This window comes from Schistocerca serialis, chromosome 2 (genome assembly GCF_023864345.2).
Source record: "Schistocerca serialis cubense isolate TAMUIC-IGC-003099 chromosome 2, iqSchSeri2.2, whole genome shotgun sequence".
NCBI lineage: Eukaryota > Metazoa > Arthropoda > Insecta > Orthoptera > Acrididae > Schistocerca > Schistocerca serialis.
In genome coordinates this window covers 229,426,922-229,442,419 of record NC_064639.1, presented here as the reverse complement: position 1 = coordinate 229,442,419, position 15,498 = coordinate 229,426,922, and positions in this window count along the sequence as shown.

Below are 15,498 nucleotides of genomic sequence, written 5' to 3'. Positions count from 1 at the left end.
GTTCAGCCTGCCTCTAGCGTCTCTCAACCTGGCTTGCGGTCGCTGGCCTGTCACATCAGTCGACTAATGTTGCAGTCTGTGCTGACGAATTAAGCAAAGCAAATCGAAGTAAACAACCTGTGTACATCAGGCAATTAATCAGTTTATCATGCAAAAGTATACTTGCCCTTAGTCGACCTTTGTCTTGAAATTAATGTAAAATATAGCATGCCCCACCAGATTAAAAAAAAAGATTTGTGAACGAATAAAAATAGACGGTTCACAAAAAGGGACAATCACCAATGCGAATTTGCCTATCTCTGTACCGGGTGTAACGAGTAAAAGCGCAGATATTTCTATTGGTGGTTGATGTACTTCAACAACATTACATCAATATTTACATCATTTGCAGATTAATTATTATAGCTATTAGTAGTAGTATGTTTTAGGTTGGTTACAACCCCCAAATACATGTAGCAAGACTAAGTCATTAATGCTCATAGATAGATAGGCCACAGAGGTGCTGTGGAGTATCCACCACATTCCCCAGACCTAACTCCTCTGGACTTTTACCTGTGGGGAACATTAAAGGACATCGTTTATCGATAAAAGCCACGCACATTGGATGAACTTCGAGAATCCATCGTACATTCATGTGCAAATTTCCAACTGAACAAGTTGCAGTCAGTAGTTCGTGTTGCAGTTCGGCGGCATCGTTTGTGAGTGGATGCTAATGGTGACCATTTCGAACTTCTACAGCGATATCTTTAAGTTGGACTTTAAGCTACACTTTCACCAAAAAATAGACAACTCCGTCAATTAGTTTGCAAGTTGTGGTCTTTTAAACAGTGGATACATTTTTCGGACCCCTCTGTATAATGATATCTGCACTTACGCCCGTTACACGCTGCGTAAGGAGAGGGGTTGTGTGGCGGGCTGCCTAGCAGCCAGGTCCCGCTGTGTGGCTGCTTGTTGTGTTTGGCATTGGCGGCACGTGAGTCCGCAGTTGCCGAGAGGCGATTTGCCGCGTACGTGACGCCAGGGGGCCACAGCCTCCTCCTTCGGCGGGACGAGTAAGCAAGCTATTCGGACACTGCCAGACACGGCTACTACTGTATCTCCCACACTGCCAAAGTTTATATATCCGAATAATAACATCGATAACCGTGGTGCGTCGGTTACACTCGATCATTAAAATAAGTCCATTTTCTAGTGCTCCTAATTACGTGACGGCGTAGAGTAATACAGTTCCCTACTATTTCTATTAATTAGCAGTCCCTAACACTCCTTGTAAGCTGCTATTCCTCTCACAACTACGAGGGGGTACCCAAAAGAAACCGAACATTTTGAACTTACTAATTCACATTTGAAGCACAAAGCTTCAGTCCTCTTGAAAATACTCTTCTCTTGCACGAATACACTTGGCTAATCTTTCTTTCTTCAAATGGTTCAAATGGCTCTGAGCACTATGGGACTTAACTTCTGAGGTCATCAGTCCCCTAGAACTTAGAACTACTTAAACCTAACTAACCTAAGGACAGCACACACATCCATCCCCGGGGCAGGTTTCGGACCTGCGACTGTAACGGTCGCTCGGTTCCATAATGTAGCACCTAGAACCACTCGGCCACTTCGTATAGCGTCCCCAGTGAAATAATACGACAAGACTTAAAAAAACAGTATTTATAAAGAAGAGATATTTAAAAATTGAATAATATATGTTTATCATGTACCCGTAAAATAATAATCTCTCTTTGTAAGTTTCGAGTGCAAAGAAATATAACAAAATGATCTAAAGAGACGACAAGATACGCTCTTTCGTTAATTTTTTAGTCATCTTCACTTCTTCTGTTGTCTTGGTTGTGTGTAGACGGACATCTTGCGAGTGCTGGCAAATGTAAGCATATTTCTACTAATTAAGCAGATAATTCACTGATGTAATATTATTGTGCGCTTTTAATTTGTAAGAGGTGATCCCGATTTCATGTCCGCCTTCCCTTGAATTAACCTGCATTCGAGTAATTTACAGTTCAACAATTTCAGCGGCCGATGCAGCCAACGACGCCATTACGTGGCGATATTAACTTATAAAAAATTAGCGGAAGCGAAAAACTCGCCCGCTATTAACATAATATACATTTTTCTCCACAGCCGCCCGACGTTGCAGAAAATACGTAGCTTTAAGATTCTTATTTTCAGTACAACACGCCCGGGTTCCCGGGTTCGATTCCCGGCGGGGTCAGGGATTTTCTCTGCCTCGTGATGGCTGGGTGTTGTGTGCTGTCCTTAGGTTAGTTAGGTTTAAGTAGTTCTAAGTTCTAGGGGACTGATGACCATAGATGTTAAGTCCCATAGTGCTCAGAGCCATTTCAGTACAACAGCTGACAGCCAGAGCCAGGACTCCGACTACAATGCAATGGTTAACGGAGGTAAGAAAAATAACTCTCGCACGTGTTTGGGCCGTAATTGTAATTAACAACTAAACATTTTTTGCTTTAAAGTGAACTGACTAGCCGAGGAAATTAATATGAAAAGTTTATTCCATTGTTCAACTTATATGCTCATGTTTTAAGATTCAGCGAGTCTAACGTTCATTAACGTAACAAATAATTTAAGATTAATATCGTTAAAAAGGAGTTCACGAAAGCATTTAATTGTAAATGAAAATAAAATGAAATATCATTTTTATTAAGGCCCACCACGTAAGTCGGCAACAATCAACATAATATATTAAATCACGACGGCCGACGGACGCGAGATCCGGCTGGCTCCTTTCTTCAAAAAAAGTTTTTATATACATCTTTTGTGACGCTTGGCAGAGCCTCCGTCAGTTTTTTCTTCACCTCTGCATCAGCAAAACGCTTTCCTTTCAAGTCTCTTTTCAGTCAAAGAAAAAAAGGAAAGAAAGTCGCAAGTGGTATGGTTGCGTGATTTTGGGGGTAGGGTTCCAAATGGTTCAAATGGATCTGAGCACTATGGGACTTGACATCTGAGGTCATCAGTCACCTAGAACTTAGAACTACTTAAACCTAACTAACCTAAGGACATCACACACATCCATCCCCGAGGCAGAATTCGAACCTGCGACCGTAGCAGTCGCGGGGTTCCGGACTGAAGCGCCTAGAACCGCTCGGCCACCGCGGCCGGCTTGGGGGGAGGGGCTGAGGAACATGGGTTACATCATTTTTGGTCAAGAACTATAGTACAGACAGGGTTGTGTGAGCAGGGACATTGTCATGATGGAAAAACCAGTCACTCGCCTGCCACAAATCAGGCCGCTTCCGCTGCATATTGCGCACTCTTTTTAGTAATTCCAAGTAGGAAGCCTGGCTAACTGTCTGACGCTGCGGAACAAACTCTGAATTAACGACTCCGATAACATCGTCAAAACAAATCAGCATTGGTTTAATGCATGATTACTCATGGCGGACTTTCTTGGGGCGTGCGAACTTGAAGTGTTCTACTGGTTTGCTTGTTGCTTTGATTGAGGATCACAAACATAGCACAAAGTTTCGTCAACTATGGTAGTTTCTGAGAAAAGTTTGGGTCATTACGTGACTCTTCTCTCAAAGCACAGCATGTTTCCACGCGATATTGTTTTTTATTCCGCAGTCAGGGGTCGTGGTACGAATTTAGCGGCCATCCCTTTTATTCCAAAATATTCTGTCAAAATTCGCTGCACTGCACTCCAAGTCACTTCTGACTGCTCCACAATTTCTTCAATGGTCCGTCTTCGTTGACGGATTACAAGAATGGCAGCAGCATTTTCATATGTTCGGGCCGTGAGAGGACGACTAGAACGAGGTTTGTCATCAGTTGACATTTCACTCATACACTTGAATTTTCCCCATAGCATCGTACTTGTACTCCGTTTCTAACATTCCGGTAATTTCTGTTCCACATTCACCGAATAAAAATCAGAATTTTACCAACGCACGCTGTTCACGAAAACCAGCCATTGCGAAAACGACAGTCACACAAGACATTTGTCACTCTAAAGTCTGCCGAAACTAGCCCTGACCTTCTTCAGCGACGGTACTCGGCTTATTCACTCTGGAATGTTCGTTCTATGCGCTCCTAGCGGATATACGCGGCACTACAAAAGCTCTGCCCACCATAAAATTAGTTCGGTTTCTTTTGGTAACCGCTCGTACACTACACGACATTTGCTAAGGAACAACTGTCACTTGCCTAGGAACGACTCTCAGTTGCAACGGAACAACCGACAACTGCTGCATAACACCCGACCAATGATATGTAGAGGGTGGGAGGTATTAACTGCAGCGAAGCCTGTGCACGAACGCTCTGTATGAATCTGACGATTCAAGCAGTACGTCGTTTGACGAATGTGATTGTGGAACCGATTAGTGCGACATTTCATGTGGTACGTCATTAAGTCTACAAGACATCATTTTAGTGCTTACGATTGTGGAAGAGCGTTTGGAGGGCTTGAAGCCAGTCAAAGTGTCACTACTGTGGCCACAGTAATCCGTGTGTCCAAAAGTGTGATCTCGTGACTAAAATAGGCTTCCGAAGGTGGAAACGATTTGTGGAAGTATGCTGGTGGTCGTAGACAGACCACCACCACAGCGGGATCGATACGTAGCCCTAATGGCGGAAAGGAACAGACATCCCGCTGCTAGACAGATCGTTGCAAATCTTGCAACTGTTCCGGAACACGTGTCTCTACCAGAACCATTTCATGGTGATTAAATCAAGCTGGTTTGTACTCTCGGAAGCCTGCTAAATTCATCCAACTTCAACCACACAATCGCCGAGAAAGAGTTCGTTGGAGTAGTGAGCATGTTGGTTGGGGTCAGCAACAGTGCCAGTGGTCCAGAGTGATGTTCTCTGACGAATCCCACTTCACTGCGATAAATGATTCTGGCCATCAGTTAGCGTGGAGAGACAGCAGAATACGTTACACACCGCTGAACGTTCATGAAAGTCATCGGTATGGCCTAGAGGTTATGGTATAGGCAAGCATTATGAGCAATGGCCATACACTACTGCATATCTTCAGTTACAGCACAGCGCCATTGCCATTCTGGGTCGTGTCCGTCTGTTTAGAGGCGTGGTAGGTCCCGACTATCTGTTTATGAGTGACAACTCCCGCCCACACAGGACCACTGAGTTGTCGGACACATCGGAAAGTGAAGATATTGGACGTATGGAATGGCCTGCGTATCCCCCGGATCTAAAGCGTGTTTAGAATGCCTGGGAAGGTCTTGGCAAAGAAAATTTGAAATCAAAAAGCATAAGAGGAAAGACGTTATCATGAATTCTTGCATTGAATAATACTGAATTTAGCAGTTATTATAGGCTTTCATCAGAGCAGTTCGGAAGTCATTTCCATCTTCGGTCCTGGAATCTGTTAAAATGATTCGATACAGTTCGATAATAAAATTAAAAGAGAGAAAAGGTTATTCTACAATGGTCAAAAGATACAACTCATTAATACAAGCAAACATAGAACAAAAAGAGGCCTGATACTAAATTAGTTAGTTGTAAACATAGTAATTACCCAAATAGAAAAGTTATTTCATTTTAATGTATCTGATGCTAATAACCATAAACCTTTAAACTAATAGCTTAACACCGTAAAGTATTAAACCTATTCTAGGTCTATGGTAGAAATGTTAAAAGCATTTACGCCGGCCGCTGGTGGCCGAGCGGTTCTGGCGCTACAGTCTGGAACCGCGCGACCGCTACGGTCGCAGGTTCGAATCCTGCCTCGGGCATGGGTGTGTGTGTTGTCCTTAGGTTAGTTAGGTTTAAGTAGTTCTAAGTTCTAGGGGACTTATGACCTCAGCAGTTGAGTCCCATAGTGCTCAGAGCCATTTGAACCATTTAAAAGCATTTACAATAAAAACTTGTAAAACTAACTGGTAGCTCAGTGGACAGAACTATTTCATAAATCTTTTCTTTATTTACACGTCAGTGAGCGCAACAGATAGTGTAAAAGCTAATGACTGTGACAAGAGAAATCATGATAATACGACTGATGAATTACAAAAAAGCGTAACCAGTTTTAAACTATAACTTAAAACAGTTGTGTCTAACAGGATCTGGCTCGCCTAAAGCATTAACCTCTAGATGTACTATTAACACGGCGATGCATCGAACACATGTGGTGCTCATGTTTATGAGTGCACTCGAGTGACTTCAACACGCTAAGATTAGTTCTAAAATCGGTACCAATCATCACCGGTCAATATGCTGCAGATTGCAAATGGAATCAAATCGCAGCACACAGAGCTAGGTACACCCTGCGCTGACCGGAACTTGCTTGCTCGGCTAGAACTCAGATAGTAGTCTGCAGAAATTGACCACCACATGTGACAGACCTGTGGCAATTCCAATCAAAGTCGTTACTACGCAATTTTCAGATATATGATGTCACTGCGGCCCTTCTAAACATACGCTGACACTGTGAATATCCGTGTCAAGTCAGTGGGGCTTAGGTATCTGACTGACTGCTAGCCGAGACTGCAGCAGAGAGTGATGGGTTCGTCCTCAGTGAAACGGAATCATAATATCTTCGTAGACTGGCACTGTAACGCATGTTCGCCAGCCATAACGCGCAGAGAAGATCACAGTCGAATTATCGCACTAGAGATGGTACTAAACTGGCTCATATTAGGTGTATGACATTAAGTGCCACTCGCCAAACTGAGCCAAAGTACTACACCGCCCAGTCAAATTAAGGTGCCCAACTGTCAAAAGCTTTAATAACCATTTTTTGCAGCGCAGTCTGGGAAGAAGAGAGTCTTTGAGGTTCTGGAGGGCACCAGAAGGGATGTGGAGCTATGCTCCAGTACCCTGGCCAACTGTGCATGTTTTCTTCGGTGAGATGGCGTAAGGTGTCAGGTAAATCCAACACCTTTCATGAAAACCCCGACATGATAAGCAAATCCGGCAGTATGTCACATAGCTCTGAATAAATCCTGACATTAAATTAACCAAAGTAATACGATCAAAGAGTGAGCAAATGGAATACCACAGACTAACACAAGAACGCCTAAATGCATGTCATACCTTCCCACCGTGAAACAGACGCAGTTCCGAGGGGAGAAACCAGAACAGAAGCCGAGAGCAGAGTCGTGTAAGTTAGAAGCCCATACGATAAGGGACACCCACACCGCCCGCCGACCGCCAAGACCAGCCCCCAGCCCATGTTAAAAGATAGAGCCCTCCAGAAGAACAGTATAGATCTTACAATAAAACTAAAAGGGCCACACCAGCTGCAAGTTTTAGCGTGAGACTATACGTGTCTCTGTTACGTTACAAACATTAAAAACATTGCCCCACCACGAAAAGTATAACGTTTCTCATTAGATAGACAGAATTTTTGTAGGCGGAGCTTAAGGTTAACATTGAGAACCTGATTGGTCAGTTGAAAACACAGCCAGATAGCTTTTTTTAAACCAACTTCGATAAATTGTAATAAGGAGAAGTTAGGAGGAGTTGCTTCCGAGACGGCGAGATGTGTAGAGCTGCGCCGCCCGCCGCCCCCCTGACACTGCCTAAACACCGACAAGGTAATCAACGCACGCGATGCCGCATTTTTGAGCGCATAAGCCTTCACTCAGAACTGCAAAAGTCTCATCTGTTACATGCCCTTTTTTCGTAATACTAGTGTCGATCGTCAATTAAAGCTCATGGTATCCACATTTGCTACTTGAAGCTAAAATCTAAAACACGATGATTTTTCTGTTATATAATTATTGAGAAGCTATATCAGCCACTGTAATTTATGATAAGTTAAATAAGTAATTAAAGATAATTGAGGGTCACTGTAGACCATTTTTGATAGTTTTATCTTTTATGAAACTTAATTTAAACCTAGATTATAGATGTGATATGGCATAGGTCATCCTTCGATCCATTATAGAACTTGGAAACCCATTCAGGGAATATTCGTTCACATTTTTGTTGAACGCAGTTGGTTTTTATCATCCTGTATTAAAATATTTCCTTTTATCAATACTGCAATTTATAAACAATGTTTTGTGAGTAGAATAAAATTTCCAATGGTAAACTTAACTGCTTTTTCGACGTTATTTTACCAGCTAACTAAAAATAGGAAGGCCTGGAACCCCTTCCACTAAATTTAGTTAGTATTAAGATTCTTTTACAGGGGGTGCAGTGGAGCTGACGTTGATATCATTAGGTATTTGATTATATCATCGCTAGTCTCACTGAACTCTTCTGAACTCTACATGTCATGTGTGTTCTGGCGTCTCCTTACCAGCAAAAGGTCCCAGGTTCAAACTAGTCTATTCCCTTAAAAACACGCTCAGAACTTAGAACAAACAGACACCATGCAGAATGTTAGAGTGGTCCCAAAGATTCTCGACTGGGTTTAAATCCGAGAATATGGTGGCCAGGAGAGCTCGGCAAACTAAACCCGGTGCTCTTAGAATCACGCCAGTACACTGTGAACTGTGTGACCCATTCCACTGGTCTGCTGGTAGATGCCATCGCAAGGGGAAACAAGAAACGCTGCACGTCCTCAAAGACGGATGCATACTTATTCCGAGCCATTGTGCCTTCCAGAATGACGAGATCGCCCAGTGATTTATCTCAAAAGGCTACTTATCATCAGTCGGCGGATGTCCAATTGCGACACTGGCGTACAAATTCCAGCTTCTGTTGCCGATGAACGGAAGTCGGCATGGTTGCATGAAACTGGCGCCTGTTGCGGAGGCGGAGGCCCATACGCAGGAATGGTCGCTGATTGGTCGTTGAGGAGACATTGCTGGTAACCCCTTGGTTCAACTGGGCAGTCAGTTGCTCAACGCCCGTCCACATCTCCGCAGCCGTCATTCATCCCTCACATCTAGGGCTCCTCGTGCACTACGGTTGCCTTGGCGTCGGGTTTGAAAAGTACGGCAAGAAAGGAAGAATGAATTGATTGTTGGTGTTAATAACGATCATCCTACTTTACCTCTTCTGCGTTACTGCAGATGACGTGTTACTGAGCACATTTGTTCTGTGCAAGCAAGCTATCAGAACAAGTATGCATCCGTCTTTGAGGGGGTGCATCTTTTGTTTTTTCCTCTCGTGATGCCATCTACCAGCAGACCAGTGCAACGTGTCACACATTTCGCAGTGTACTGGCGTGATTCTAAGAGCGCCGGGATTAGTTTGCCGAGCTCTCCTGGCCACCATATTCCCCGAATTTAAACCCAGTCGAGAATCTTTGGGACCACCTCAGCGAAGAAACCATGCACAGTTCGCCACGGTACTGGAGCATGGCTCCACATCCCTTCCAGTACCCTCCAGACCCTCAAAGACTCTCTTCTTCCCTGACTGCTCTGTAAAAAATGGTTATTAAAGCTTTTGACAGTGGAGCACCTTAATTTGACTGGACGCTGTAGTACTTTGGCTCAGTTTGACGCGTGGCACTTAATGTCTTATACCTAATATGAGCCAGTTTAGTACCGTCTCTAGTGCGAAAATTCGACTGTGATCTTCTCTGCGCGTTATCGCTGGCGAACATACGTTGCAGCGCCAGTCTACGAAGGTATTATAATTCCGTGAGGCACCTAGTTGTTTCCACTGCACTGAGTGGAATACGAAGGTTCTGTTATATTTCACTAACCTGCTGTCTTCAAGTTGATGTCCCCAGCGCAGAAAACAACACGCAGGTCGTGATTCTGTATCTTGAGGCTGAAACTGACTTTTAGCGAGGTTCTGTTCTGAAATAATGTATCGCTTCTTTGGGATGCCACTCGCGTATTTTAATATAGCCACACGAGAAGACTGCATGATCTTCATACAACACCTTCTGATACAGCAAAGTACATGATCTAACACGATGTTTACGAAAATGTATCTTAACACTATTTGTGGCACGTGTCTGTGCCTCATGACTACCGGAGTGATTCTTTTAATGGTGAATACTGGCAAACACATCCTGCCACAGACAACATGTCTGTTCTTCTCGACTGCCTAATCCAGAGTGACGAACAGCCCGAAACACTTCGCGCGCCGTACCAGAAAAGGCATGACCCGAACGCTTCCGAGGTGTTTCGTCTGCAATTTCGTCAGTCTTTTGTTTTTGATTTAATTTGTTTTTAATAATTCTAAAATGACTGATTGATAGTCAGCTGTTGAGAGATATTTATATTAAAAACTGAAGTCATTCTAATGAATAGTTTAACTAATAATAATAACTATACTTTGTTTTGGCGCCCTTGCTCCGAACACAGCAGCCAATCACAGAGCAGTAGCATTATGCAGGCGATCTTTCTCACGAGAGTGGTACCGAATCTAACATCTGTCACAGATACCTCACACCACATTCCGTCATCTATATACTTCTTGCATCTCCACTGCTCCGGGAACAGCTTCTTTGAGCCTAATATGATGGCTGACTAAGCCAGAAATATTACTAAAGCGCCATTTTGTCATGCATGGTACAATGTGACAACGACAGCACGCGAATAGTTACGAAACCTAGCCGTTTCCCTCATTCTTGCACCCGTGGCCCGAAAGCTACTGTCATGCTCTTTGCGACGTCAGATAAATTGCTCCATTTCCGCATTATGACAACGAGTGCATTGTTTTCCGTGGCCCCCCGACACGCATTAGATGTCCCTCGCTGCTAGTGATGCCACCTGCGATCTGTGAGCGGCTATTGTACGTTGATGTCGAGCGTAGGTGGTAGTCACATTAGCGTGATTGGACTATGTACATTGTATCATAATGCCTAATAAGTGTTATTAGTTACTTATTACGGTGCTGCCTCAGTTTTGTTCCCGAGCCGCCGTGTCAAGTGTTCAGTTAACGCGGAATTAGTTACCTTTAAAGAACTGTAGCATTAACCTAGTTTTCTTACTACCAGGGATGTTTGGGCTGAATTAATAGTAACATTCAGTTACAACTTTACCAGCAGGAGGGAAGTGTGGAAGCGTTCAGCAACAATTGTAGAGGAAGAGCAATGCACGAAGACAGGTTCCAATAGACGTTGGGAACAGTAGTTATTCGCCGACATAGAATGTTGCTCAGCGTAGACTGTCGTGGAGAGCTGTATTAGACCAGGCTTGGGACTGAAGACCACAGAAACAAGGTTTAATAATTTTAACTAGTGTATTTTGAGAACAATAGGATAACATCTTGTGTGGAGTCGCTATAATTAAAGTGCAGCTACTCACAGAGAGTGCACTGTAGATTGTAACTAACGTGTGGCAGCGAAACTTGGTAGATATGCTGATGAATTAATCCAGAACCGATTAGCGCTGGAAAAAATTAGTTCAAATTTTGGCCACCAGGTGCAAATCTGGCGTTGTGAATACCAGAAAGGAGTATATAAATGAATCCATATGTGATGGATTAATAAATGGGCATGGGCAGAAAAGGTCAAACAAGTGAGAAAGGCTTGTTTGATTCTATTATTAACTACGGCTTACACAGTAAGTTCATTATGCGCACCAGAGACGTCGAAGAGATACTGCGTCCGCAAAATTACGTGAAAAGCTGCTCGCAATAGTTTCGGTGAAATGTGAGCAATGTGTTCCTGTGTACTGGCCTTCAGACAAGGTAGAGGCCGAACATGTCGCTGGTAAATGTTGTGTTTTTGATATCCCCAGAACCAGAAGTCACTTGCATTCAGGTCAGGTGATCCTGCAAGCCATGCACTTGGAAAACCCCTGGGTATTTCACATTCTTGGAAGGTTCCATTAAGCACATCTTTCACTGGACGAGCGTCATGATGTGTCGCCAACCAATCTTGCATGAAGGCAATGGTTTCCCAACAACTGCGCTCTTACAACGCAGGAATAAACGTACAATGAAGTCTCGGTAACGTGCAGGTACACCTGACAGGCCCTCTTGGTGTATTCTCTTCAAATGGACCGAAAGTAGGTGCCTGTGAGTCCACAAAACACAATAACACACAGCGAGTGCAGTGGCTCTTAGTGCACAACAAGCTGTTTAACAGTACCCCAGATTCGGTAGTTCTCCGTATTCATTGCACCCTGTAATGCAAAATGTGCCTTGTGACTCCATGGAACATTACTCGATTACATGCCATCAACTTCGATCCGTGCCAGAAACTGAAAGGCTGGTTTAGAACGTTACTGCGGATCAGGATATCATGTATGGATACCAGTGTACAACAGACTACACAACATCCTGTACTGTTGTCTGTGGGGTGGACAAAAAAATGGTTCAAATGGCTCTGAGCACTATGGGACTCAACTGCTGAGGTCATTAGTCCCCTAGAACTTAGAACTAGTTAAACCTAACTAACCTAAGGACATCACAAACATCCATGCCCAAGGCAGGATTCGAACCTGCGACCGGAGCGGTCTTGCGGTTCCAGACTGCAGCGCCTTTAACCGCACGGCCACTTCGGCCGGCGTGGGGTGGACAGTTGTCATGACACTGCACCAGCACTGCCCAGGGCCATGCTGTATGGCCAGTTACAGCGAAAGAAACCTAATCAATAACTTCCACCGGCATAGGACTCCTTCCACTTCCAGATGCCACACCACACTTAGCTATGCTATCAAATTTCATTGTCATTTTTTTTTAAACCATTTAATGACATCGTACCCACCCTCATACGTATAAGTCGACTATACTCTCTCAGTGCATTACTATAATTGCTGCCATTCACATAAAACAGTTTCATTAATAGTAGCCAGTCTCTCTTCTCGATATACTATTCGTCCAAGTTATGGCTTGCCAAATGACGGCGTGAATGTTATAGTGTCATACAACCAGTGTACAGCGCCGTATTTGCACCTGGTGGCCAATACTGGTACTAAGTTTTTTCTAGGGTAAATCGGATCCGCGCCGGCCGCAGTGGCAGAGCGGTTCTAGGCGCTGCAGTCTGGAACCACGCGACCGCTACGGTCGCAGGTTCGAATCCTGCCTCGGGCATGGATGTGTGTGATGTCCCTAGGTTACTTAGGTTTAAGTAGGGGGACTGCTGACCTCTGGAGTTAAGTCCCATAGCGCTCAGAGCCATTTCAGCCAAATCTGATCCGCATTAAGGCATTAGAATAGCTACCAGACTACGCTGTCTTACAATAATTACAGCCCTGCCTGGACTTTCGTGAGTAGCTGCACTTTAGTTATAACTACCTGGTACTTGGTGCAGAATGAGACGCGCACTGCCTACCGACCCGTTTTTGCACAACTAACGGACGGTGTGCTGAACGCTGGCAGCGCGCCAGAGACAGCCCTGCAAAACCGGCGCCGCTGCCGACGAATATTGAATGCGGGCAGTCGAGTGGGGCCGGCGCTGGCCGGTGCGTTTAAGCCTAGCTCGCCGCTGCTGGTCGCAGCAGCCATTGTCCTGCCCCGGGCTGACCTTCCATTGCTGGCAGCAGCTTTCCGCGCAACCGCCTGCTTCTGCGTTATTTGCTCCGCTTCGCGAATCCTCTCCGAATATTCAGGCAGCACGTACCACGTACTTCATCCCGGATCTCTCAGATCTACTGTCACCAGACGCCAATATTACTCGGCGAGGCGGACCGGTTTCCTGGTTATAGTGGCAACACCTTCGTGTTTGTGCCAGATAAGCAGGTAAGGGAAGTAGACTACCGGCCATTAAAATTGCTACACCACGAAGATGACGTGCTACAGACGCGAAATTTAACCGACAGCAAGAAGATGCTGTGATATGCAAATGATTAGCTTTTCAGAGCATTCACACAAGGTTGGCGCCGGTGGCGACACCTACAACGTGCCGACATGAGGAAAGTTTCCCACCGATTTATCATATACAAACAGCAGTTGACCGGCGTTGCCTGGTGAAACGTTGTTGTGATGCTTCGTGCAAGGAGGATAAATGCTTACCATCACGTTTCCGACTTTGATAAAGGTCGGATTGTAACCTATCGCGATTGTGGTTTATCGTATCGCGACATTACTGCTCGCGTTGGTCGAGATCCAATGACTGTTAGCAGAATATGGAATAGGTGGGTTCAGGAGGGTAATACGGAACGCCGTGCTGGATCCCAACGGCCTCCTATCACTAGCAGTCGAGATGACAGGCATCTTATCCGCATGGCTGTAACGGATCGAGCAGCCACGTCTCGATCCTTGAGTCAACACATGGGGACGTTTGGAAGACAACAACAAACATCTGCACGAACAGTTCGACGTTTGCAGCAGCATGGACTATCAGCTCGGAGACCGTGGCTCCGGTTACCCTTGACGCTGCATCAAAGACAGGAGCGCCTGCGATGGTGTACCCAGTGACGAACCTGGGTGCGCGAACGGCAAAACGTCATTTTTTCGGATGAATCCAGGTTCTGTTTACAGCATGATGGTCGCATCCGTGTTTGGCGACATCGCGGTGAACGCACATTGGAAGGGTGTGATCGTCATCGCCATACTGGCGTATCACTCGGCGTGATGGTATGCAGTGCCATTGGTTACACGTCTCGGTCACCTCTTGTTCGCATTGACGGCATTTTGAACAGTGGACGTTATATTTCAGATGTGTTACGGCCCTTGGCACTACCTTTCATTAGGTCCCTGCAGGATAATGCACAACCGCATGTTGCAGCCCGTGTACGGGCCTTTCTTGATACAGAAAATGTTCGACTGGCCAGCACATTCTCCAGATTTCTCACCAATTGAAAACGTCTGATCAATGGTGGCCGAGCAGCTGACTCGTTACAATACGCCAGTCACTACTCTTGATGAACTGTGGTATCGTGTTGAAGCTGCATGCGCAGCTGTACCTGTACACGCCATCCAAGATCTGTTTGACTCAATGCCCAGGCGTATCAAGGCCGTTATTACGGCCAGAGGTGGTTGTTCTGGGTACTGCTTTCTCAGGATCTATGCACCCAAATTGCGTGAAAATGTAATCACATGTCAGTTCTAGTATAATATATTTGTCCAATGAATACCCGTTTATCATCTGAATTTCTTCTTGGTGTAGCAATTTTAATGTGCAGTAGTGCAATAACAGTGTACACGCCTGTATTCTTACCACTCGAGCGTTGATACAAGTGACATATCTGTATGTGAACATTCAACAGAAACAAGATGAACAATTCAAGCACCTTGCCTGCTCAGGATACTTTGATGGCATTATCTAACTACCGTGTGTTGGTAATTAAACTGACGGAGTACCAAGTGCAGCAGTGCGGGACGTATACATCTCAGGTCTCTGAAACACCGCAGACTTGTCCATTAATCGGTGCGGTCACGGATTATTCTGAAAAAAAAAAGACAATATCTATAATAAGAAGTGCATCTCTGAGAATGCACTACAATACTGTCATCAAAACAATGTACACTAGTGAATGCAATGTAAACTAGAGCCGGCAATGCTTGACATCCTGTAAAGGAGATGTCCAAGAAAAAAATCATGAATGCATTTTGTCCTGAAGATGGCTTCAGTTTCCATCAAAGGCTACCAGAATGTGGAATGGAGGATAATGTAGAGGTGATGTTCCTTCGATACTTACGGAGAATGAAGTAAACATTAACATTAAGCATTAACTATGTGAATTTAGGACGCTGTGAATAGTGAGAGCGTGAAAT